Here is a 27,861-nt window from a genome sequence, read left to right on the forward strand (position 1 = left end):
AAGCTACTGTCTCATTGGTCATATAAAAGTAACGTATGAGAAAACTTTACAGACTTTACAAAATTGTTGGTTGTGATGGAAATAATTTTCATTATAATTTTTTAAATGTAATAATTCATATGTGATGGATTTTCATATTTTAAAAACGTCCGATTCGCAATTCAATCTCCGTGAATCGATCAAAGCCTAGCAAAAAATGTATCATGAATCGGTTCGTGATTCGATCTGAATCATTCGGTCAGTTCATGCACTTACGCGCTGAATTGTTTGGGGGCGGACTGTTCACACTCAATGCGACGCGTCGCGTTATTCCAAAAAACACAGTGCAGTGGAATGGAAAAGAAGGCAGGACCCCAAGGCGAGTTTTTAAAAGTTTAACTTCCTTTAACTTGACATAGAGTCTAAACGCTGCGTCCAGGCTCGAGACGCGTCAAAGATCTTTACTGTAGCTACAACACAGCGAAGGCCACAAACGCATTCTGCTGAACATTTGCATGCGAAGCCTGTGAACACTGTACTGAAGGTAAAGACCATTCAGTTAAAACATTATTACACGAAAGCACTCCAAAAGTAGTATAACATGTATTTTGAACATGTATTATGAATTATTATGTAGCCATGAGATTTAATATCATTTGTAGAAATTACTTGTGATAGTCTTGAAAACGTCATGTCAAACTTTAAGTTGGCTTGAAAAAGCATAGCCAGAAAGTTTGAAGAAGTTTTAAAAGTTTGTAGTTTAAAGCTTTTCATTTTTAAATAGTTTAAGTTTTAGAATTGTAGTTTTAAAAGCTAGCTAGCTAGCTAGCTAGATAGATAGAATTTAATTTGCTATGTGGTTGCTAGGGTACTCAGGGTGGTTGCTAAGGTTGCTATGCAGTTGCTAGGGTACTCGGGGTGGTTGCTAGGGTGTTGCTATGTGGTTGCTAAGGTGTTGCTATATGATAGATAGATAGATAGATAGATAGATAGATTAGAAAGATAGAAATAGATAGATTAGAAAGATAGAAATAGATAGATTCAGTTTGATAGATAGATAGATTAGAAAGATAGATAGATAGATAGATGAGTTTATGAGTTTCAATGAGTTTCAATGGTTTAGAAATAGTACATAGAATGGAGTCTGATGAGCCTCTTCAACTGTCAAAATTTGAATTTTAAAAAAATTGGCTCATTTGAACATTCCGTCAATGAAAGTCAATGGAATTTTTCCAAGTTTTAATCAGCATTTTTAGGAAAACCGTAAGTCTGATCAGTCTGAAAAGATAAAGCAACTCGAGACAGAACAGTCTGAAGGTCTAGTCTGAGTTTGGTGGTTGTAGCTTGAACAGTCTAGGTCTAGGAGAAGTAGCATTTAGAAATTTTAGTCTAAGAAGAATAATAATAAGCTTAAGTAGTAGATCAGTAAGTTGGCTTTTTCAAGCCAACTTAATAAATAATGTTTTGTCTTGTGTGCCATTCTTTCCCAGCAAAAATGATCTGATTATCTTTTTATGATGAGGCCAAAAAAAACATTGAAACTACAGAAAATTTCATTATTATTGAACCTGATAAGACTGGGGTAATCATTCAGTCTCCATGGTACAGTAAATATATCAGAGTAGAGTTCCCAGTAGTAGATACCATCTCTACCGCTGTAATGTATATGGCACTGTCACTGTAGGCAGCTTTTTTGAAAGGTAATTTTGAGAAAATTCAGCTAGTGCTTTGTCATGTGAAGTCTTTGTAGCCCATAGTTACATTAATGCTACACAATAGTAGACCTACTGAAGAAAATGCTGCTCCTAAAGTCACTAGAAATTGAACTCTTTGGTGCTATCATGTTGAAAAAATTTCCCTTCTAGGACCCCTTGCACTAGATTGAAAATAGACATTTTTATTTATTTAACTTTGTCTCACAATACTTATGAAATTCTAGAAATGTCCCTCATATGTGTAATGTACATTTTTGAAAATATTTGGGTTTGCATGTTAACAAACTTTTATTTTTTCTAGTTATGCCTAGTTTCCAAAACAATTTTAATGTGACTTTCATTATAACGAAAGACCTATCATTCTTTCATTAAAAAAAGAGTTCCTGTAGTTAAAGACCCATATGTGAAGAATAAAGCTGGACATTTTCTATATGCTACTAATTTCCAATTTTTTAAATGATTTGTACTCTCTTTTCACCATTCATTAAACTGTTTATGTGTGAGTGTGACGTGCTGGACTGATTGAGAGAGTGTGTGTGAGAGAGAGCGGTGGGATGAAAGATCATTAGAGGAGAGAAAATTATGAGTTAGCTTATCATTCACCCTTATCTGCACTGCTTGTTAACTCGACTTAATCTGCTGCCAGAGAGAGATGGAGATGAGGGAGGTTAGAGAGAACATATAATACATAATTTATTAGTGTGACCACCACTGACTTACACTACCAGTGAAAAGTTGGACCTACCTGATAAAATTTACGCTTCTCATGATCATAAAAACACTTTGATCTAAAGGCTTATGATTAAATGCTTGAATTAATTAGTTTTAGATTTATTATACATTTAAATTTAAATATAAATTGTGCCTACATATGAATTTCTTTACAAAACTATTTTTAATGCATGAAAGGAACCATAAAGTAAAGGAAAGCTGCAAATAGCATAAAGTACTGTACATTACTTCAATACTGTTGGATTACTCCAGAGTTTTTGTTTTGGTTACTGTGTAATTCTCATATTTTCAGTCTTGTTTCTAATATATTTTATGTTGTTGATCAAACTTTTGACTGGTAATGCACATTCTGAACTGTCTAAGCAAGAAATTTTTCTATATTTCTAAAGTGCTATCATTAACGCAAATAACGCAAATTCTTCAAGCATCGCTACACTATTGACAATAGAATGCTAGTGTAAGTTCGCACCTTTATTTTCATTGTCACTTTGTTTCAGATCCCCTGAAGGATCTTGGGCAGTTTCAGGTCAGCAGACTCTTCCAGTCTGCCCATTTTTAAAGTGCAGTCACTGCTGCGCTTCTCCCAGTGGACTTGCAGCAGGGGATCGGTTCATGCAGTGGAAAGCAGGTATCTTCTTTTCTCTTAATTTCGTCAAGCCATGTGTGGCGAGGGTCAGCAAGCTTAGAGACGCCCCTCTCCACAGTTCACAGCCTGAAAAAAACTGATATAAGGCTCTAAAAAAACACAATAAAGAAAGGGCGAGTCGAGAATAAGAGACATGAAAAACACTGTTGTTCCTGATCGCACCTCTCATTCGACATGGGCCGACGAGTCAAGAGCTCTCAGGCGTAACGAGACAGACAGCGTGAGATGGATGTATCACTGTATTGTTGTGGACCTTGACCTTCATGCCAACAAAACACAGGCCTCCCTCACTGAGAAATTGGAAACTGTGGCCTTATTTCAAAACAACTCCAATGTCAAACAATCGACACATTAAATTTAGTGACATACATCCTTGGCCGCCGCTTTGTTTTAAAAAGTGTTCAGGATAGTTGGGTCACTCAGATGGTGTGCATTGGCTTTTTTTGACATCACAACAGAGCGAGTTGTCATTTTTGTAATAAATAAAAAAAATGTAGTATTATTATTGTTTACTTTTATTTAATATTACATTTAATGTAATATTTAATATTATTTATTTAATATCTGGGTCTTTATTTAATAATAAAAAAGTTTTTTAGTACCTTAAATGACGAAGCGTACAATGCCAATAAGCAACAGCCACTTCATATAAATTGAGGGCCTCATCAGTCATAGTTTTTTTGTTTTTGGTGCTCAATTAAAGTGCCCCTATTATGCTTTTTCAAATTTCATGGAATGTGTAATGTAGCTATCTGTGAATGTATCTGCAAAGTTATGAAGCCGAAAGTGCACGATAAATGAAGTTATTGTCTCTCAAAAGAATCGACTCTGAACAGCCTAAATGAGTTGTCAGGAATTCAAATCCCACTTCCGTGAAGGCTACACATCACTGGGTAACACATTTGCCTAACGCCCGCATATGTTTTACGTTGTCCACCCGCAGACAACTTGACCCCCCCTCAAACACTGTAGCTAGCTTTTCGTGTTGTGTACATGTCGAGAAGACACTGTTTTCTGCTGGGGTAAAGCAAATTCTCTTTGTAAACACTTCCAAAGGATGAGGATGTGATTGGTCAGTGGTTAAAATTACCACATCGATACAACAGCAACTTTTTGATGACTGCTTCTCAAATCTCTATGAGGTCTAAATAGGATTTACCAAATGCTTATCCATTAAAGATGGGACAGTACCGACTTTATTAGGACCAACTTGTTCCTTAGAATCACAACGAACCTGTAAATATGATTAATCATTGATGTACAGTATATATTTTCTACCGGGTGTTCAAAATGCGTAGTTTTGTGTTTTACAATGTGTAGGTCTAACTGAGGTCTAAATAGGATTTACCAAATGCTTATCCATTAAAGTTGCCCTAGATTCAAAATTTGAATTTTCCTGGGCATAGTTGAATAACAAGAGTTCAGTACATGGAAAAGACATACATTGAGTTTCAAACTCCATTGCTTTCTCTTTCTTATGTAAATCTCATTTGTTTAAAAGACTTCCGGAAAACACGCGGATCTCAACATAACACGAGTGTTACGTAACAGTCGGGGTGTACGCCCCAATATTTGCATATGCCAGCCCATGTTCCCAACATTATGAAAGGCATTAGACAAGGGCAGCCAGTAACGTCTGGATCTGCACAGCTGAATCAACAGACTAGGTAAGCAAGAATAACAACAGCGAAAATGGCAGATGGAGCAATAATAACTGACATGATCCATGATAGCATGATATTTTTAGTGATATTTGTAAATTGTCTTTCTAAATGTTTTGTTAGCATGTTGCTAATGTACTGTTAAATGAGGTTAAAGTTACCATCGTTTCTTACTGTATTCCCAAAGACAAGAGCCATCGCTATTTTCATTTTTAAACAGTCTTTTTTTCATTTTTAAGCAGTCCGTATAATTCATAAACACAACTTCATTCTTTATAAATCTCTCCAACAGTGTAGCATTAGCCGTTAACCACGGAGCACAGCCTCAAACTCATAGAGAATCAAATATAAACATCAAAATAAATACTTTACTCACATAATTCGAAGCATGCATACAGCATGCATGACGAACATCTTGTAAAGATCCATTTGAGGGTTATATTAGCTGTGTGAACTTTGTAAATGTGCTGTAATATAATAGAGAGCTCGTGTGGCAGGGAGCACGCGAATTAAAGGGGTGGCAAGCTGAAAAAATCAGTGCATAGTTAATGATGCCCCAAAAATAGGCAGTTAAAAAAATTAATTAAAAAAAATCTATGGGGTATTTTGAGCTGAAACTTCACAGACACATTCAGGGGACACCTTAGACTTATATTACATCTTGTGAAAAAGCATATTTGGGCACCTTTAAAGATGGGACAGTACCGACTTTATTTGGACCAACTTGCTCCTTAGAATCACAACGAACCTGTAAATATGATTAATTATTGATGTATATATTTCAAAATGCATAGTTTTGTTTTACAATGTGTAGGTCTAACTCACGTTATTACTGTATTACTTCTGCGAATCAGCTGTGGCCCACTATTACTTACAATTACGTCCAATAATTCAGATTGTCTGTTGTTCTTACTACTCTGAGTAATGATAAAGGATGGAGCAAGATTTGTTTTACAAGCTTTAATGTTACATCTGTCATTCACGTTAGTGCTTGGCTAAAGTATGCGCTGTTACAGTGAATAATGCTGTTCCAACATATGCACCGCAATAAATTATAAATATACACATCGGTTTGTTGATGGACATACACTTGTTAATACTAATGGTGAGGGATTACATTTACAACATCTCATTCTGTACGACAAACTGAGTAGCGTATCACTGAGAAACGTCCTGCTCAAGTCGTCCTTGCGATGGAGGTTCGGGTTGAATAACTAGCTCTTCCAATGTTTTATCATTGTAATCGCATTCGGATTGATAATGGTAAAATCGACACCATCGTTACTGTCTTTACAGTGTGTACAATCGCTGAGCTTTAGGAAGCCTCCGGAGGTGAAGTTCACCTATGGTAATGGGCATTTGTTTCCGCATGCGCTGTAAGCAGTAGACCAATGACAACAGACTGGGCTGACTGGCCAATCAAAGCAGAGTAGGCTCACAGAAAGGAGGGATTTAGAGAGACTGAATCTTCTGACGAGTCGTTTGAAAATCATTGAAAAATGTGGTGATGTGCAATGTATATTATTAGAAAATCAAACCGTTTTTTGACCTTTGATGCATGTAAACTTGTTTTAGGAGATCTTCAAAACAAAATCATTAACCTTTAAAATAGCATAATAGGGGCACTTTAAGTCTGATGAACAAATAGATGGCTTGTTGGAAGTTTGAAAGGATGTCATCATGACGTACCATAGCAGGTTGGTCTTATTTCAGCATATGTCTGACAGAGGAAATAGGTCACATTTCTGTAATTGCTTTCTCATTTTACTGGTCACATTTCCCACTTTGCACCTGTCTCAGGAGCTGCGCAATCTCAGTCAGATTGACACACCACCTGATTATCACAGTCATGCATCCATCACGATGTATCCGGAGGGGGACTTAAGAGCAACCTTTCATGGAATATGCGTGAAAAGATATCATTTATGATTTTAAATAAATCTTCACCATGCTCAATAGTGCTCCAGATTGCACATATTCTTGTTTTGTGATTAAAATTGTTTATAGTGCTATAACCTCCAGTGTTTGACTCATGAATGGTACATAATGTATGTAAGCTTTTTTATATGAGATAGTGTTCTGATAAGTTTCACTCAGAGGGCTGCAATTTTCCCCCCGATGGCTTGTACACCGTGTCCTCTGTTAGCAGTCATGTTGATTTACCAAGCACTATAGTGCATGCACTCAGAAAATGCTGCATAGGTTTCATATGCAGCAGTCATAAATTATGGGGCGGATTCGTAAACAGGATGGATGGCTTTATGCTTGAGTGCTGTCTTTTTCCACACTGCACCTGGATGGCCGAATTCCAGTTCAGGGCCACGGGCCTTCATCTGCCCCATTGCAACCATTGAGAGACAATATTATTAACATCACTATAACAATAAAATTAGTTTGTAACATTTTTTTTTTTTTTTTTGGCTTAACTAAACAACAACAGTGTTTCAGATGTTACTCTTTGTGTTTGGCTGAACACTCACTAACAATTTGTAACAGTTTTTAGATGCTTTTGTTGAGGTTTCTGTGATGTAACCAAACTGTTGAGGGATCGGAGCCAGGTGAGAGAGTATGCATGCAAATGGAAATCATGACACCCTCACAAAGACGACTTTGCTAATATGTAAAGCCAATGTGAAAAAGATGTGGCTTGTCAACGAGAGGTAGAGCGGGTGAGAGAGGAAACTGCGAGCTTTCTACTGTGGTGACGTTGGAAGGCATCCCATGTTCTGTTTTGCTTTTTGCCAGCGGGTGAGAAAGAGAGATTGAATTGGTCTGTTATCTGCTGGCAGCCCTGTTATTTATTCCATGGTAATTCTGGCCCTCCCACTCCATTCCCTCTCTCTCTTTCTCTCTCTATATTTACAAGCCCATCCCGGCCCACCTCTCTCACACATCTCTCTTCCTGTCCCTTTACTTAGTGCGGTATAAAGATGATAAGGCCACTCGTTTAAGAGTGAACTTTCCAAGGGTTCTTGAGGCACAGGACCAAAGTGCCTCTCACAAAAAAAAAAGGGCTCCAAATAAATTTTATCCCAAAGTTCTCTTTTGATTATTTTATTTTTATTTTTATTTATTTATTTTTTTTTTATTCTTCACACTTTTGTTAATGTGTAACTTCTTAATTTTGATAGATGTTCTCTGTGTTTTGACCAGTGAATGTCAGTTTTTATCTGTCATCACATTACTTTTTCATCAACTTACAGGTTATTGTAGTTATGTGGGCACACATTTTTTTTCTGTCATTTGGCCAAAATCTCATGTTATAAAAGATGAAGTGCTACACACAGGCTATTTAAGGCAGTATTGTCTTAAATAGCCTGTATATAGTGTTTCTTGAATAAAATGCTATACTTATTCAAACAACCAGTTCTTTATTTACCCTAGCAAGCAGAGACAGTCCAACAATGTGTGCAGCACTTTATTCAAGATTGAAGTGGGCTGGAGTTATGAGGTTTTACAGGACAATTTGAAGATTCAATGGAGTTATGAGATTTAATCACAAGCACTTTTTAATACATTTCATTGGTTAAATATTTGCAAAACCCACAGACAGACATAAAGGGTAACTAATAGTAATGGTTTATGGAAGAAAAAAAAACGAAATATGGAGATACAATGGTTCCCCCCGACAGTGACAATATGGTTTAAAGTTGGGCTAAGTGTTTTGTTTGTTTGTTGCCATGCAGTTTTGTGTTAAATTGTTGTGGTGTTTAACTACGGAAGCCATGGATTATTATTTTTTTCTATCTCGAGATCACGAGAAAACAAAATAGAAAAAATATAATAATCCATGGCCGTTTAGGGCTTCCGTAGTTTAACAGTGGAGATTAATCTTCCTTCTAAGTTGAACCTCTTTTCATGTTATTATATTTTTCATATTGAGCATAATATGCAGTATATTACAACACTATTCTACAAATATCTGATAGAAGAAAGCTCAGGAGTAAAGGCTTTCATCAAAGTGTTCATGTAATCATCTGCGTCCTGTTGTAAAAGGCATTATAAAAAATTGAAACATGAAAACAAATCTGTTTGGAAATTACTGCATGTACTTAAAAAGGTTCCTTTTAGCCTTATATGCAAATTTTTGCCACAATTTATCTTAAAAAAAAAAGGTAGTCAAAATAATCATCCCTATAGGCAATTCTAGAGACTGGATGAAGGCAATGACCACCCAGATGGCAAGGATTTGTGTCTGTTTTTAAATGTGTTCCCTTGAGCAGAGAATGTAAGACATTCTCTGTTCTCTTTTCCCCCTTGAGAGCTCTGGCCACTTTTCTTTTTCACATGAAAAGCCAGTTGTTCTCTCAACCTTTCACGTTCATGAACTCTCTAAACGGCTTCTTCAAGTGTCTTTGACTTTGTGGCTTTTGCTCTTCAAGAATAATGAAGATACTTAGAAATGTTTCTTCTCAAACAAACAAAATGCGACAACACAGTGGGAAAGGAAAGAACAGGGGAAGAATTTCTAATGCAGACTGATAAACCAGCAAAAGAGCACGAAAAATGGGGTCATTGTTATGTGGCAATTTTAATTTGTAGCTCATCAGCTCAAGCCCCATAAGGACTCTGAGTCTGAATATGCCTTCCTCATAATCAGGTAAGCTATTATAAATCAAATATTTTTGACAAAGGCAATCAGATTAGATTTTAATACAAGTAACCTCTGTGTGAATCATTTTAATGTATTGTCAAAATCTTCAGTAACTGTAGTATAAGCTGAAGAGCCGAGCATGATACATTTACATGATGTGTTTCAAATCAGATCAACCCTGAGCTAACACTCATCTTGGGTTTTAACCAAAGCTCTTATGTGACTGCATTGCCTACAGTATAATAAGATTTCATATTTTTAGTGCAGTATACAGTACATAGCCTAATTATTACTTGACATGTTAAGTAACAGGTGTAGCACATCTGTAAAATGCCAAGTAAAAATATATTAAATTGTATCAGCATGTTGATATTTCTAAATAAATAATCCTGCATGTAGTTTTAAACTGTAAAACATTAAAAGTTAAGATACTATAATTCATAAGCAATCGCACTGTATAGAACTGAATAGTTAACTTCTCGATGAGCTTCACTGTTTTAGTATTTTACATTTACAGGAACACCATGTTGTTCTTTTATTACATTTTATGATGCACAGTGAACTTTTTTATTTTATTGTAAATATTTGACTTTCTTTTAGTGTATTTACCATTCAAAAGTTTAGGGTCTGTAAGATATTTTTCAAATGTTTTTGAAAGAGGTCTCTAATGCTCACCAAGGCTGCATTTTATTTCAAAAATATTGTGAAATATTTTATATTTTAATATATTTTTAAAAATAATTTATTCCTGTGATGGCAAAGCTGAATTTTCAGCATTATTACTCCAGTCGTCACTGTCACATGATCCTTCAGAAATCATTAATATGCTGAATTTGTGGTCAAGAAACATTTCTTATTATTATCAATGTTGAAAACAGTTGTGCTGCTTAATATATATTTTAAAGGATAGAAATTTCAGAAGAACATCATTTATTTGAAATAGATTTTTTTATTACATTTATAAAAAATTTCATGTATTGTCAAAATCTTCAGTAACTGACAGTATCTGTCACCATGTCTTTACTGTCATGATGTGGCATTGTGGAATAAAAGTATTAATTTCTATAGACCCCAAACTTTTGAATGATAGTGTATTGACTGGTTTTCCTTCAGAATTCAGGACCAATTTTACATTAGACATCAACAAATAAGTGTGAGTTTTGATGGTTTTATGCTGTCAGTAGGCAATAATTCACCACACAAAACACAAACCATGTTTATTTATTGCAGTTGTACCTGTATTAATTTAGTTTGAGTTGTGGATTGTTTCTGGTTTCTGGTTCAGTGTTGGCATGTATAATATGGCTGCTTCCACCAAGTGACTGGCGTTTGATTGGATGCTCAGCCTTTGACATCATGTCAGCTTTAGAAAAAGGGAAACATTTTCTCTCTTTGTTGAAAAGCCTTTGTTTTGCTACCCTAACTATGCATGATTGCATGGTTATTTGCTTTTTATTATTTGCATTGAGCATTGTTTTTTTCACTGCTGTCTTCGACCCTATGTAAACAGATTTGCTAAGTCACGACCCACCAGTTGAGAAGCGCTGTTTTAAAACATTTACTGCCTGCAGCAGTGGAAGCTTCTGAGAGAGACAGAGAAACCATGTTTCCATACTTTCATTAAAATCATAAAAAAAAAAAAACTCTATCCCGAATAATGTCATTTAAAAATTAACTCAGACTTTGCTTCACTTTTAATGAATTTGTTTGTAAGAAGATGCAATAGTGAGAAATTAAAAACAAAACAAAGCCAAAGCCGAATATGAAACCAAGACACAGGAGAGTCAATATCAAATCTCTTAACGCAGAGAGTGTCTGATGTTCTTCTGGATACAGGGCATGGATTATGAAATTATTCAACCCTCTTCCCTCAGCTCAGATGAATAAATGTGCGTTTTAGGAAGCAACCGCTTGCTTGCAGCATAAATTACACATGACGGTCTGTTTAGCTCATCAACATTGTCAGACAACACCTCAAAGAAGAAAACTGATGTAGACTAACTGACGTAATTCAATCAGTCATTGTGAATTGTGAATAATCCATTCAGAGCGATGCTTCTTTTTAAACAATACATTTTAGGTTCAGATATATGGAATCAATAAGCTGCATTCACATGTTTTCAGAATTAGTTTCAGAGGCTTTGAACTCTTTATAAGGGATCGTGGATTTCAGAACAGGAAACTAAACAAAGCCATCACCAGCACATTTCAGAAAAGTGTTATGTGTGTAATAGAAGCATTGAGCCATTCTCATAAATGTCAGATGGCCACCCTTCAGGTCTGTTTTTATGAGGCAGACACAGGGAATATAGCGTGAACTAAAAAGGTCGTTTTGATTTCTGGCTTCAGTCGTTCTTCTGTAATTCCAGGTGGTGCGGATCTTTTCCCTCGAGTTTTACTGTGTGTTTTTATTTTAGTATTGCCTTGTGTCTCACAAACCACACAATACAATCATTCAAAGTTAATGTTATTTGAGAAAAACAGAGAGATCCTTCAGGGTAAGAGCAAGCTACTTTTTAAGAGTTTTAAAATGACTGAAAAAAGAATGTTCTCTGAATATTCAGGAAATGTTTTATTTTTATTTTTTTTTATATTTTAGTGAGAACAGCTTCTGTCTCTCCTTACATAGTTTTGGGGGTAGTGGTAGTTTTATTGATGTTAACATGTTTTTGGGGCTTTTTCATTACAGCAGCTCAAAATCCAAAATGTCCTTTTGAAAACATTCAGAAATGCTTTTTTTGTTGTTGTTGTTGTTTTTTTTTGTTAATGGTTATATAAATTACCCCCACACCACAAAGAGGCAGATCTTGTCTGAGCCTGAGCTTTATTTTAATTGTAAATAGCTTGAAAAGGTCACAGTGTATAGGAATTTAGAAAAGTCATTTCATTTTAAAGAATATGTACTTGTTTGAAATAATTGTTAATTTTTGACTTGATGAATAATATAATTATTATTTAATCTTTTTTTATAATCATGCACTACTGTTTAAAAGTTTAGGGTCAGCAAGATTTTGATTTTGAAGTCTCTTATGCTCCCCAAAGCTGCATTTATTTGCTCAACATACAGTACATTTTGTATACAGTAATACTGTGTAATATTTTATAATAATAAATAACTAAATGCTACATAAATAACTGTATTCCTGTGAAAATTTTTAGCAGCTATTACTCCAGTCCTCAGTGTTGGTGCTCAAAAAACATTTCTTCTGATCAATATTGAAAACAGTTGTGCTCCTTAATATTTTTGTGGAAACTGTGATGCATTTTTTTCAGGAATATTTGATGAATTGAAAGTTCTTTTGTTTTGTTTTTTTTAATGGAAAAGCCTTTACTGTCACTTGCTGAATAAAAGTAATTATTTCTCTGGAAAAAAAATTCAATGATAGTATATTTTTATCAAATATATTTCAGTGTTGTCATTGAGCACTGATTAACGTGCTCTTAAATGAAAATATAAGACCTGTTTTGTCCTGTAAATCTGTTATATTTTTACACAAACAACACATTTACTGTCACCTCAGAGATTATTTATAATAGTGATTTCAACACTGAGCATTACAACTCGACTCGTGTTACACCTCCTGCTCTCCTCGTCTACAGCAGTAACTGTCAGACCATAACAAACATTTCCTTACTGTATTAAAAAGTTCCTGACATTTTAAAAATAGCTTCTTCTCTTTTTAAAATTTCATTTATAGTCTCACTCCTGATCAGAGTTTAGTTGCGTCGTCTGACTTCATGTTATCCTTAGGCAAGATTTCCACATTGCAGAACCAGAGGCTACATAAAGAGAAACAAATTAATGCAAAGGTGAAACACCAGCTTTGCGAAGGCCATAGAAATAAGACAGAGTCAATAACAATACACATACACTTACACCCACACCTTACTGAATTACGACCCTTAAAATGGGCCATTTACACTTTTGGTGCTGCTATAGGAGGCACAAGGCAACATAATACATGTGTTGTTATGTGAGTGGGCCATATTATGTCTTTGTACTTCTGACTGTTGCCCCCCTCGCAGGTCCCTGAGTCTCCGTGCAGTGTACATGATGTGCTTGTGCACGAAGAGACCTTACAGGCTGGAGCCGAGTGCATTCACGTTGCACTGTATATGTGGGAGTGTGTGGGAGTTCTCTTTTTTTCTATGCTCAGAGCTGCCAGATTTTCATACATGCACATTAAAATGCAGGATTTTCTTTTTTTTTTTGTAAGGTAATTTTTCTTTTCTCTGCGAGGCATATAAAGCTTTGTGTTTTGGCCAGGGACTGCTGAGGTTATACAACATGTGTGAGTGACAGGGAAGCCGGCAAAGAAAGAACTGTCATACGCCACAGAAAGACTTTAGTTCCATAGACAGATCAGCTTTGGTTGGAGAGAGCACGAAAACAGAGAGAGAAAGTGTAGAGCTGAAAACAGGTCTATGTTTTTGAATATGCTTATTGAAACTTTTCAGATTTGTAGTTCACATCTGTGGTTCGTAATTTATTAGAACTTTAAAATGACTTGCAAATGCAAATGTTTCTTCTGAAGTTAAAAGGATGGTTCACACAAATTTAAATTTCTGTCATTATTTGGAACTTCATGTTGTTTCAAACTCAAATGACTTTCTTTTTGTAGTGTAACACAGTCATTATTGAAAAAAAAAAAATCTTTATATTGTAATCATTATGATCACAACTTGTAATTATTACTTTAAAAAGCTCATTGTTTCTGCCTAAAATGAATGCATGTTAGCCAACTGCATGTTAGCTTGTACATTTCTGTACAAACATCTAATAAACCTCTTAGAAAAAACAGTTTTACATGCATTCTAAATCATAAACCTCCACGTTTCAAATGTCTATTTAACATCTGACAGGAAACGTCTTAGATACATATTGCAGATAAGCAAACATTCTAAAAAATACATCTTGCAGATGTAAATACAGACATCAAATAGACATATCTGTGATATATGTGAGAGGCGATTTGCTTTTCTTTCTTTTGCTTTTGCATTTGTGTTGTTAATACAGGGGATTCTCGGAAAAAAAAGAAAGCACGTAGAGAACGCAGCATTTGTTGTTGTTTTGATCGAAGCCATTCGCTGTAATACTGAATAAAAGCCATAGCGACCTCTTCTGTTTTGTCATCAGTAAAACATTACAACATGTTTCAATTTTATTTTAAACCAGACTGCAAATGGCAATGTATACGTTCATATTCACTTCATAGAAAAGGATGAACAATGAATAGCCCATGAGAACAACAGTGTGACAATTCCGTTTACACATCATTTTGTCAATTATAACTGTGATAACTCCAAGTACTTACTTATTTTAAAATGCAAAACTGTTACCCAATTATAGCAGTGGGCGTTTACTTCCAAGTCTTGAATGCAGCATGCCTATCAAAACAGAGAGTTCGAAAGAGAGGATAGAAAATAGCTCATTACTTCTAAATTAGGATGTTTTTGATGTAAAAATCTTGACAACATTATACAATTGAGTGCTTGCTTTTGACTTTCGCTTTCGAATTCGCGGTCACGAGTACTCTGCGTGTAGGGAGCAGCGATACTGACCACACATTTTGCAAGATGAGATATTTGTCAATGTCAATAAGACAAACCAGATTCAAATTGCCCGGCAAATTCGTAAAGCAAAGAAAAATCATTTCTAGCTGATCAACATTATGAAAACTGGTAAAACCTTTAGGAACTTTAAAAGATAAAACAGCGAAATTCCTAATATTACTTCCAATATTTCCAAATTATGTTCATTTTCATAGAGCGGGCCAATATCGTGATGATTATTTAAAATCAATCGAGAGAAGCAGATATCGTTATCATGATAAAATACGATTAATCGTGCAGCCCTAATTTAATTTAATTTGACTTGACATTTGATATTCAACAGTATCCTTGACATTTATTCAACAGTGCTTTTGATCTGCCTGCATTGACACTATTCTTTAAAAGGAAAAATTATATACCAATTATCAATGTAAAGCTGCTTTGACACAATCTGCATTGTAAAAAGCGCTATATAAATGAAGGTGACTTGACTTGACTTGACTTGACGCTCAGGATCTGTTGACCACCAAATCCTCTGCCATCGTCCTGTCAGTCATCTCATCTCTCCTTAGACGGTTTCAGTTTATAACTGTAACGTCCATTGTCCAACTGAACTAAATGGTTTTATTTCTATAAAAAAGCAAGACAACGCCGGGGGCAGGGGTGGTTCCGCGGTGTGCAAGTAATGTAATCGGTGTATGGCCGAACACCGTGTAACATCGGTAACACGGACTACTGCAGCAAACCTAATAATGACTAAAATTTCAGGCTTTTTCTCACACAGAGATATCACGTCACTTTAATGCATGTGATAAAGAAAATAGATATATACTGTAACGAGGTCAGTAGATGTGGGAAGAAGGAGGCGGGAACCGGCGAACGTTCAACAAAAGTTTAATTCAAAATAAACAAAGAACAAAACTAAAGTAATGCCGGCAGACCCTCGCGGACGTCTGCCGGCCACACAAACATAATAAAACGTAAAATAAAGTCCAGGCCTGGTCCTCTCTCGTCCTTCACTGATGTCGCTCCTCCTTTTATGCCTCCGGAGCTCCTCCGTGAGAGACTCGAGGCCGGCACGCCTCGCAGGTGACGCTCATTATCACTCGCGTCACCGGCCTCGCGCCGTTCCCTCATGGCTCTCGCCCGCCCTGCTCGTCACATACCCCCAACGCCCCTCGCAGGCCGGGGGGTACTCCCGAGACTGCGCTCAACTCCCCCCCGGGGCCTGTCTCGGCGGCCGCAGCACCTGGGGGTAAGGACAGACGAGACGAGAGAAAGGAGACGGAAGCAAGGGAGCGACCTCGCAGGTGACGCTCATTATCACTCGCGTCACCGGCCTCGCCGCCGTTCCCTCACGGCTCTCGCCCGCCCTGCTCGTCACATATACATACTGTAAGTCATTAAGAACATTTTTGTTGTTTTTTTTGTCATTATAGGACTTGATTGACCCATTTACTCATTTACTTTTATTATTTGCTCACCCTCACCTACCAAATTTATATTTTTGGTGTACTGTTTCTTTAAGGGTTCCTAGTCAAATAAAGTTGATATTCACGAGGTTAAACTGTCTGCTCACTATTTTAATGAGAAAATGAAACATGTACCCACAACAAAGACATTTAAAACTCAAACAATCTTTCACATCTCCTGCATCAACAGGTTCTTTTAGCACATGTTTTTTTTTTCACACAGAAGAAGGTATAAACAGTCTTGTATAATGAAATTTTATTAGACCCTTGGAGCCTTTCAAGTTAATGGAGGAAATAAATGAGGACAAGCACATTTTAAAGGTACTTTCAGTTTTTTGCCCTGATGGAGTATTTTAGTTCAGTTAAATTGTTAAAGTTTCAGTAAAAAAGAAAAAAATTAATTTGCGAAAGTTAAAATGTCTCTGGGCAAAAGCTATAAGTGCCAATATTGTGTCAGTGAGCGAAATGGCACAGTTGCTTTTGAAAAGTTTCAGAGACACAGATCTAGTTCTGGTAAGCTGAAACTTTTCTCCCGTTGTCTTCACAAAAAACTAGAAGACAGCTAAAGACTATAAGATGTCCAGAAACAAATTCATTTTGAAGTAGTATTAACCTAACATGTGCTAAACCGTCCATACCTGCACTCTGCATTACATCTGAAATGATTTAAGTAATGAGGTTTTGCGTACAGATTGCATCATACTTTTGTCAACTATATTGCACTATGTGGCCTAAAACAATTGTGCTAGTGCTCTGTCCTCAATAAAGTTACACTGCTATTAATTTCTGTGGCATAGTTTGAAACCAGTGTCCGAGGGCTGGGGAATTCTTTAAATTATGTCAGCTGTTGTTTGCACTAATGTTATTTCAGTGAGTGGATTATTCTGGGCTCAGCGGGCATGTATATTTTGAAATACCGAAAGCATGTATATCTTGAATACCAATTATCCTGAACACTTGTTGGATTTTGTTCGATAAGTCAGAGAGCTTCATGACTAATGAATGTTCTTTATCTCCTTCCTGATTTAAAGCTTGTGGATGAACCTTTTTGATCTCTCTGTATATTTAAATTTCCGCCTGTTTTTCACAAAAGGCTAACATATGGCTTCAGAAATACTGTCAGATGTAGTGCACAAGTAGTATGGACAAGTTTTATGGCACTTTTTGAAGCTTTTTTTCTATGAAAAGATGGTGAATGTGATTTCACCAAGTACGAAATGTTCCTGATGTTGATCCTGGAACAACATTCCAATCACCAATCAGATTTGAGGGACAAGTTTAACGTTTATGTCAAGTTTAGGCTTGCAACCAGGGTTAGGTGCTTCTACATCAATGTTATTCACCTATCTTTCTCCTCTGATTTTCGGGATAAGTTATGGGTAGGATTAGGTTTAGGGGTAGGAATAGGGTTAAGACTAAATTTTCAGACAGGAATGTTGTTCCAGGATCAACAAAATATGTTGATCCACGAACATGTCTTGGCAAAATCACGGTGACCATGAAAGGATCAGCAAGAACATTTTTTTAAAACAAAATGCATCAGTATTTTTTTTTTTTTTTGTCAGATTTTTCTCTCATCTTAAGCATAAGCCTCACATTTTTATTTTTTCATATTTTATTTAAACTTTTTATACAATATACAAATTGGCAGTATACAAAGGTTTGTAAATGGCTTGCTCTGCCATTTTAACAAATTAGTTCAGTTAAATGAACTGTTATGATGAGTATTTAGAACTTTCTTTTTGAACTCAATATGAACTGTTGTATGAACTAATTTCTTTTAACTTAGACTAACTTAAGTTTAACTGAAACTGGGCTGGGATTTCTATTTCCCAGCATGCTTTGCCCATGGCACTCGAAAGGGAGAGTAAATGCTAAAATTAAGTGTTATATAATGTTTTTTTTGTGCAAAATTAACGGATAAGGGAGATTTAGTAGTGATTTAGTTTTGTTATGCTAATTTAGAAGAGTTTCTGTTAATGTGGGTTTTTGGAGAGTTACCATCATGGTGACAAGTGGTGCATGCTGCTTGGTTTGACAGCAGATAAGTCACGTGTTTTAAGTTGCTGTACTCATTCAGTAAGTGCTATACCATGTTATATTAGCAAATTAGCGAGTTGGTATTTTCAGAACTTTCTTATTAGGGTTTACAGTGAAATAACTCATTTGATTTGGAAGACCTCAAAATAAAAAAGTTAATTAACTAAATATTTTATGTTAATTGCTATCAAAATGTATGAGTTAGCTAACTCAGTACTTCAAGTTAAGAGCAATTATCATGCATGAGTACTACAAACTCAAAACTTGATAGTTCTGCTTACTTAAAATTGGGAACATCATGACTCAAAAAAATTGATGTAACTGATTACCTCAAATTTTTTTGTTATCCCAACTTATTTGGGTTTACCTCACTTATTTTATTATTTTATTGTATAGAATGGACAATTTGACAGCATATGACAGTGAAACAAACATGGTTTGCAAATGATGTCCTCTGCCATTTTGCATAGCTAGCGGCAATTTTGGACACAACACTAGCATGTAGCACAAGACAACATCAGATGACCTTTGGGCCGCCAGCACTTGGTGCCGTACCAAGGAGATTGTGGGTGGTGGCCCACTTCTCTGAGACAGAGACACCCTGCATCAATGGCCCTGATTACAATTTCAGGACATTTTAAATGAGAGGCAGACTCTCTTCATTTTCGCTTTAATTGTCTTTGTTCTCTTGTTCCAAATATCCTGTACTTCATATTACTCTTAAGTGCTCCAGAGGGACCGTTTGAGTCAATGACGTTCCCCTCCCCTTCTCCGTGCACGATGTCTTCAGTACAGCCAGTCAGCATGCTAGTTCTGACTGTCTGCCTGCAATTAAAGTGGCCATGGAGGATAGCGATGCTAAATTAGCCTGTGTTTATAGCTGTTGGTGTAGGCTGAAATGTTGTGCAACACAACACTGAGGGACTCATTAAGTAATGATGTAATATATTGCAGTCTCTCTCTCTCTCTCTATACATCTTCCTCTCTCAACTTGCCTGCTCGCTGGCTCTCTTTGTCATCATGAATGCGTTTATGTCTCACGTAATGGCTGAGTTATTTCGAATGTGAAAAGGTGGGAGAATTCTGTCTCTCTTAATTTCCCCGTGCCGCGTACGCTGTAAGGAGACACTGCTGAGCTCTATTAAGATCTGAATGAACGTAAACAGGAGGCAGATGCTAAAAGAGTTGACACCATTACCCTCATCACACTGTGTGTATCAGCCTCATTGACTTTTAGAGGTTCTCTTTTGTAGCTGTATTACCCTTAATACCAGCTAGGCTGTCAGTGAGATGTGAAGAATGGGGCGAGTGAAAAAAAAATTAGCCCCCATTTATAGCTTACACGTTTGTGATGTCATTATTGCAGGCTGTCGGCGGGACAGATAAACGTAAATGGTAGTTATTACATTACTGAGTGAACATCACCGGAGAGGAGATTATAACCCTCAGTCAATAGTCAAACGCCCCTCTCTCCTCCCGCGCTAAAGTAATAACTCATAATACAATGCGCTGTTTCTCTCTTGCTCACTCTGGTAAGAATGATTAGTGCTTTGTGAATGCCGTTAATGAGCATATTTAGATTTGAATATATCTGCAAGAACATGTTTACTGCTCACGATGAGGCCCTTGTGTCTGTGAAGCAGCCCAACCACAACAGACAGACGAGTTCAACCCTAATGAGGATTAATTGGCTGAAACATCTTCGTATTCATTTGGAATGCATTCATAGTGGTTGGGAAATCCAAAACAAAGAACTATAATGGCAGTAATGAAAGTAATAAATACAATAAATATAGGCGTTTGACAATTAGCTTAAGAATAAAAACAGCCAGAGACCATTACTGTGAATATGTGCTTTGTTTTAAATTTAAATGCAAGATGTGATGACAGTGGTGTGTTTTGGTATGATTTATGGCTGGTGATTGCAGGGGCTGCCTGGCGAGCGAAGTGTAAAAAATGAAATGATGTGTAACAAGATGTGGCCGGGGCGACGGAGGCTCCCTCCTATGCTTAATAATGTCCATTTAATGAGAAGTCGGCCTTCATAAAAATGGCAGCACTTCTCACACAGGGAGTTTATTAATGGATTCATTATGGTGTCAGTATCAGTGTCCTGTTGGTGAAAATAATTTTTTTTTCTGTATTTTCTGCTCAAAAGAAAGGACTAACCGTGACACTATGTCAAATAAACTGGCGTTTTACAAGCAGAATGTCATAGATAATTCTCTCTGCACAATTATTTGCATTTTTTTTCTCTTCTTATCAGGTTTGAACAATTTGATTATATCTAAACCATTATATTTGAGCCTTTTTGTTGTGACATGGAAAGAGTAAGTGCTTATAAGTATATATTTTGCAGTGTTTCTCTGCATGGATGTAGATAAATGACCTTGTTTTTAATCCACTATTATCAATGTGACACGTCTATAATTGCATATCGCCATTTACCTGTAAGAGGATCCAAACATGAGTAAGTGCCTCATCATGAACATTAAACACCCCCTCAAATTCACTTCAGTCCAAAAATGTTTAAAGGGGTCATGAACTGCTTTTTTTTTTTTTTAATTTTATAATTTTATAAAAGGTCCGCTTATAATGTTATCAAGATTTTTACATCAAAAAACATCCAGATTTAGAAGTAATAAGCTATTTTCTTTCCTGTTTTTGACCTTCGCTTTCAAACACTCTGTTTTGATAGGCGTGCCGCATTCAAGACTTGGAAGTGAACGCCCACTTCTATGAATGTTTCTACATATTAAAATCATTTTCGACAGCCTCACCATTACACGCGTGGAATTGTTTTGAGAGCTTCGGATGTTGAAGAAATATTTTGTTACATTGCTGAAACATTTGCCAACAATGTGAAACAATAAGTCTTGGTTATGGCAAATAAAGTTTAAAGGGTTAGTTCACCCAAAAATTAAAATTATGTCATTTATTACTCATCATATTACTCATTTCGTTCCACATAAGACCTTCGTTCATCTTCGGAACACAAATTGACATCAGCGAGGTATATGACTCGTCCATTGACAGCAATTTCAAGGTCTAGAGAGGTACTAAAGACATTGTTAAAAAAGTCGACGTGACTGCAGTGGTTCAACCTTAATTTTATGAAGCAACGAGAATACTTTTTGTGCACAAAAAAAAAAAAAAAAACTTTATTCAACAATAACTTCTCTTCTGTGTCATTCTCATATGCCGTTTATGTTCAACGCTTCCAGGTTCTACGTCAGAATTGGCAGATGCTGTAACGTGAGCAGCATGATGCAGGAGCCGGCTAATAATGAGTCGCCATTCTGATGGCATTCTGACAGCATTCAGGCGTTATTTTTGTTTTTTTTTGCGCTCAAAAAGTATTCTTGTCGCTTCATAAAATTAAGGTTGAACCAATGCAGTCATGTCAATGGTTTTAAAGGGGGGGTATAATGCTATTTCATGTATTCTTACTTATTTACACTGTAAGAGTTGGATTCTCATGCTAAACATGGCCAAGGTTTCAAAACACGAGTTCTATTCAAAAATACTCTTCCAAATCCTCATGAACGTGCACGCGCGCACACGTCGACTAGGGGTGCATTTCCCAAAAGCATCGTTAGCCAACTAACATCGCAAGTTCTGTTGTTACTTACATAGTTCAACGATTTGGTGTTTCCCCAAACCATAGTTCAAACGAACATTCGCAAACTGCATCGCAAACTTGTATGATTGGAACGACAGCCTTCGAGCTGTAGTTGGAAGCATAGTTTCTTGTTTTTATGACATGTGGACTTAATAAATCGTTATCTTGAGCAAAATAAGCAAGCTGACATTAAGTACAATGTATATCTTTTATTACAAATATATACAAATGTCATTTATATATTTTAGTTTGTCAAGAGATTGAAAGCACCGTTTTTGGAGAGTGCACATGTGTGTACGTGCTCTTGTACGTAAGAACAAGCATTTGATTTAATCTGGAAATAAAGCAAAATAACTGAGGAAAATGAGAATTAGTCCTCTAATGCCATGTCCGTAATTTATAGCAAAAAATCGAGCATTAATTCGATCTCAAACGCATTCATTTAAAGAAGTTATTTCTCACCACCTGCGTGACGTCATTCCTCAACGTGGTTGAACGACAGGTTTGCGACAATACGGTTTCGGGAAACGGTCGTGACTAGCTAGTTGATTTGTTCAGAGATGCATCATACTATGGTAGTTCAGCAGCGAGATACATCGTTGTTTGGGAAATGCACCCTAGAGCGAGAGAGCAAGAGCACGCCCATCAACGCGCATCCGGCTTTACGGAAGTCGCCGCTGCACAGGTCACAGGACTTCACAAAATCAACAATGTCACCAAAGAAGTGTGTTTTTGGTTGTGAGGGAAAGATAACCTTGCTTCTTAAAGAACCCAGCGTTAAGTGAGCTGAGAGTTTTGTGCTCACGCATTACATTGATGCGCTCTCGATATTTGTCATTAAAACAACCATAGAAACGATAGTTGCAATCACTTTTTAATTAGTTAAAATGAATGGAGAATATCTCGTGTTTTTCCATGGCTGCTTGAGCCCTCAGGATGGGCTCTTATGGTTTCATAAACAAGTTCTACGCTGGATTTACAGATCGTTTGAAACTGAAAGATGGAGCGGTCACAGCGATAAAAGATCCGCAGTCAGAACCGCAGGTGGTGAGTAAAACGGCTTCAAATGTCTGTTTTGTTGGCAATAGGTGCCTAAGTGCATATAATGCAAACAACACAAACGTAGTGAATTCATAAATTCATTATTCATCATTCACTATACGCTATATTCATTATAGTGATTCAAAAGTTATCCTGAGATAATGCGTTGGTGTATTGTGTGTGTTTAAATACATTTGTTTAGCTGACCATTGATAGCTTGCAGACAATCACTACGCAAAAGCTGCGCGTGCTCATCACTCTTTAGCTCTGCTCACACGGCACACCTCCAGGCGCTCGGTTGTTTTCGGAAAGACTCGGTACAGCTTATGTATCTTTTATAAATATGATAAAACTAAACACTTTTTGGAGATATGAAGGATGCACTACTACTCTATAGGTACTCAAGATTAACACGAGATTGCCAGTAACTGTGTGTGATACCCCCCCTTTAACAATGTCTTTAGTACTTTCTGGACCTTGAAAGTGGTGGTTAAATTGCTGTCTGTGGATGAGTCATATACCTCTTGGATTTCTGTAAAAATATCTTAATTTGTGTTCCGAAGATGAACAAAGGACTTATGGGTGTGGAACGACATGAGGGTGAGTAATTAATGACAGAATTTTCATTTCTGGGTGAACTAACCCTTTAAGTACTAAGTTACCACAGTTATATGAATGAATGTACCATAATTATTATTCAGCCTTCGTGATAAAGTGAAAAACTTATATATTGTCATTTGCAGTGCCGTGCTTTAAATAAAATGAAACGTGTTGTAATGTCTTACTTACTCATTTAAGCTTTTATTCAGGATTACAGCAAATGGCTTTGGTCAAAACAATAACAAAAGCAGTGTTTTATGTGCTTTTTATTGGCAATCCCCGCTTTAACCCCATAAATGCAGAAGCAAAGGAAAGAACAGCAAATCACAACTATTCACAGTTTGACTGCAGTGCAGTATAAATACTCAATGTCAAACTATCTGTAACAAACAAAGCAATAGTGACACATGGTAAAAACATTGTTATTCACATTTATGTGTTGCAACATTACTGTCTGATCCAATATAGTTGGCACTGCATCATCTTTTATTTTCAGTCTCTCTGAAAAGCCTTCGTTTAACTGTGTCTGGTTTAAAAATGAATCCACAGTAAAATGCAGCAAACAAACAAACAGTGTCTTACTGGCTCGATCTGACTGGAACTTTCTTTAAAAATAAAGCTCATTGTGCTTTCTTAACGTTAGGTCACAAGGATTGCAATGCAAAGATTGTGTTTTTCCACCAATTGGTACTTCAGAATATCTTGTAATCCTCAGAGGCATCTTTATCATTTTGTTGCTGGAGTAATCCTGTGTTAGCTTGTCTTGTATTTACAAACCCAATTCCAAAAAAGTTGGGACACTGTACAAATTGTGAATAAAAACAGAATGCAATGATTTGGAAGTTTCAAATTTCAGTATTTTATTCAGAATACAACATAGATGACATATCAAATGTTTAAACTGAGAGAATGTATCATTTTAAGGGAAAAATAAGTTGATTTAAAATTTCATGGCATCAACACATCTCAAAAAAGTTGGGACAAGGCCATGTTTACCATTTTGTGGCATCCCCTCTTCTTTTTATAACAGTCTGCAAACGTCTAGGGACTGAGGAGACAAGTTGCTCAAGTTTAGGAATAGGAATGTTGTCCCATTCTTGTCTAATACAGGCTTCTAGTTGCTCAACTGTCTTAGGGCTTCTTTGTCGCATCTTCCTCTTTATGATGCGCCAAATGTTTTCTATGGGTGAAAGATCTGGACTGCAGGCTGGCCATTTCAGTACCCCAATCCTTCTTCTACGCAGCCATGATGTTGTAACTGATGCAGTATGTGGTCTGGCATTGTCATATTGGAAAATGCAAGGTCTTCTCTGAAAGAGATGACGTCTGGATGGGAGCATATGTTGTTCTGGAACTTGGATATACCTTTCAGCATTGATGGTGCCTTACCAGATGTGTAAGCTGCCCATGCCACACGCACTCATGCAACCCCATACCATCAGAGATGCAGGCTTCTGAACTGAGCGCTGATAACAACTTGGGTTGTCCTTGTCCTCTTTAGTCCGGATGACATGGCGTCCAGTTTTCCAAAAAGAACTTCAAATTTTGATTCGTCTGACCACAGAACAGTTTTCCACTTTGCCACAGTCCATTTTAAATGAGCCTTGGCCCAGAGAAAACGCCTGCGCTTCTGGATCTTGTTTAGATATGGCTTCTTTTTTGACCTATAGAGTTTTAGCCGGCAACGGCGAATGGCACGGTGGATTGTGTTCACCGACAATGTTTTCTGGAAGTATTCTTGAGCCCATGTTGTGATTTCCATTACAGTAGCATTCCTGTATGTGATGCAGTGCCGTCTAAGGGCCCGAAGATCACGGGCATCCAGTATGGTTTTCCGGCCTTGACCCTTACGCACAGAGATTGTTCCAGATTCTCTGAATCTTTGGATGATATTATGCACTGTAGATGATGATAACTTCAAACTCTTTGCAATTTTTCTCTGAGAAACTCCTTTCTGATATTGCTCCACTATTTTTCGCCACAGCATTGGGGGAATTGGTGATTCTCTGCCCATCTTGACTTCTGAAAGACACTGCCACTCTGAGAGGCTCTTTTTATACCCAATCATGTTGCCAATTGACCTAATAAGTTACAAACTGGTCCTCCAGCTGTTCCTTATATGTACATTTAACTTTTCTGGCCTCTTATTGCTACCTGTCCCAACTTTTTTGGAATGTGTAGCTCTCATGAAATCCAAAATGAGCCAATATTTGGCATGACATTTCAAAATGTCTCATTTTCAACATTTGATATGTTATCTATATTCTATTGTGAATAAAATAAGTTTATGAGATTTGTAAATTATTGCATTCCTTTTTTATTCACAATTGCACAGTGTCCCAACTTTTTTGGAATCGAGTTTGTACTACTACATGACATGTCTAAAATGTGGGGGCTAAAGAGGCAATACTTCCCAATGATGTAGAAGTAGGAGATGATCATTTCTACGTCATAGTGTGGAATGACAAAATGACAAAATCTTTCTGAGCTTGGTTTCAATAAAAGCTGTTTTTGGACTAACAAGGAAGTTTTGAGTTCTGAAACTCACAGGATATTTTTATAGTACAATGACCTCTTACATGGCAAAAGATGAAGGAAAATTTTATTTCTTAATTCATGACCACTTTAAAACCTTTTTTTCCCCTACTCACTCTTGAGTGCCTTCATCTACAGTGAGACATTTTGGAATTTTTCATGAATATGGTCTACTTTTGGGGGTCTCTCCTAACAGTTTTTTTATTTATTTATTTTTTTTAAGACATTTAATACTTTTATTCAGCAAGGATACATTTGATCAAAAGTGACAGTAAAGGACATTTATAAAGTTACAGAAGATTTCTATTTCAAATATTTATATTCATCGAAAGAATCCTGAAAAAAATGTATCACAGTTTCCACAAAAAAACAAACAACAAAACAAAAACACCCCAGATGTTTTCAACATTGATTTGAGCAGCAAATCAGCATATTAGAATGATTTCTGAAGGATTATGTGACACTGAAGACTGAAGTAATGACACTGAAAATTCAGCTTTGCCATCACATCTTTTTAAAAATATTAAAATAGAAAATAGCAATTTTAAATTGTAATAATATTTAAGAGAAAATTACAGTTTTACTGTATTTTTAATCAAATAAATGCAGCCTTGGTGAGCATATGAGCAACTTAAAAAAATCTTACTGACTCCGAACATTTGAATGGTAGTGTATGTGAGTTTACTCTCTGGATAAAAATCTATGCAAGAGAATTGTGTGAGAATCATGAAAATTTCCTATTGTTGTGCTATTAATGAGATCTCTCTTCTAATTTTTGTTTCTGGTAGGAACACTTCATACCTGCAGCACAGATTGTACTGACTAACTTGGTTTTTATTCCCAGATGAAGTCCCTGCAGCCTTTAAATCTGAATCTAATGGAGGATTAGACATTCACAGACATGTTCATGTGCAGACATTTGTCCACTCAGTCAGGTGGCCTGATAAAAGCATTCATTTGGACTACAGGTAGCGTCTGACCCTGGTGTGTAGAACAAACCTGCTGCTCACACACTGCTGTGTTTGCTTGGCCTGCAGCGACAGTGATAGAGCTCCGTCTCGCACACTTTTCATTTCCCAGCATGCTCTGCGCTCAAGGCCTAACCCTGCCCCACATATTTAGCACTCATGACACAGTTCTTTCTTTCTTTCTTTCTTTCTTTCTTTCTTTCTTTCTTTCTTTCTTAGTTCAATAGGTTTCATGAACTATTTTAAGTACCTTTTTTGTTTTACAACTATTAATCTACCGTTTAATTTTTTTAAAAATAGAAATGAATACTTTTATTCAGCAAGAATGCATAAAACTGATCAAAAGTGACAGTAAAGATATTGATAATATTACAATAATAAGTGCTGTTCTTTTGAACCTTCTATCAAAGAATTCTGAAAAAAGTATCAAGTTTTCCACAAAATATTACGCAACTGTTTTCAACATTGATAATAATAATAATAAATGTTTCTTGATTAGCAAATCAGCATATTAGAATGATTTCTGAAGGATCATGTGAACCTGAAGCCTGGAGGGTCATGGATCATGTCACATGATCCTTTAGAGATCATTTTAATTTGCTGATTTGGTGCTCAAGAAACATTTCTTCTTATTATTATTAATGTTGAAAACAGTTTTTGCTGCTTAACTATTTTGTACCATTCAAACATTTGTGGTAAAATT

The 27,861-nt window shown here is 36.4% G+C and overlaps 1 protein-coding gene across 1 annotated transcript in view; it reads left to right on the forward strand.

The window, feature by feature from the left end:
* Positions 1 to 247: 247 nt before the first annotated feature.
* Positions 248 to 27,861, forward strand: part of ajap1 (adherens junctions associated protein 1) — a 122,364-nt gene continuing 94,750 nt past the window's right edge. The window contains exons 1-2 of the mRNA XM_048210415.1: positions 248 to 523; positions 2,924 to 3,054. The gene's annotated coding sequence lies outside the window, so the exon portion shown is untranslated. The remainder of the gene's footprint in view (positions 524 to 2,923; positions 3,055 to 27,861) is intronic.

This window comes from Megalobrama amblycephala, linkage group LG12 (assembly GCF_018812025.1).
Source record: "Megalobrama amblycephala isolate DHTTF-2021 linkage group LG12, ASM1881202v1, whole genome shotgun sequence".
Lineage (NCBI taxonomy): Eukaryota > Metazoa > Chordata > Actinopteri > Cypriniformes > Xenocyprididae > Megalobrama > Megalobrama amblycephala.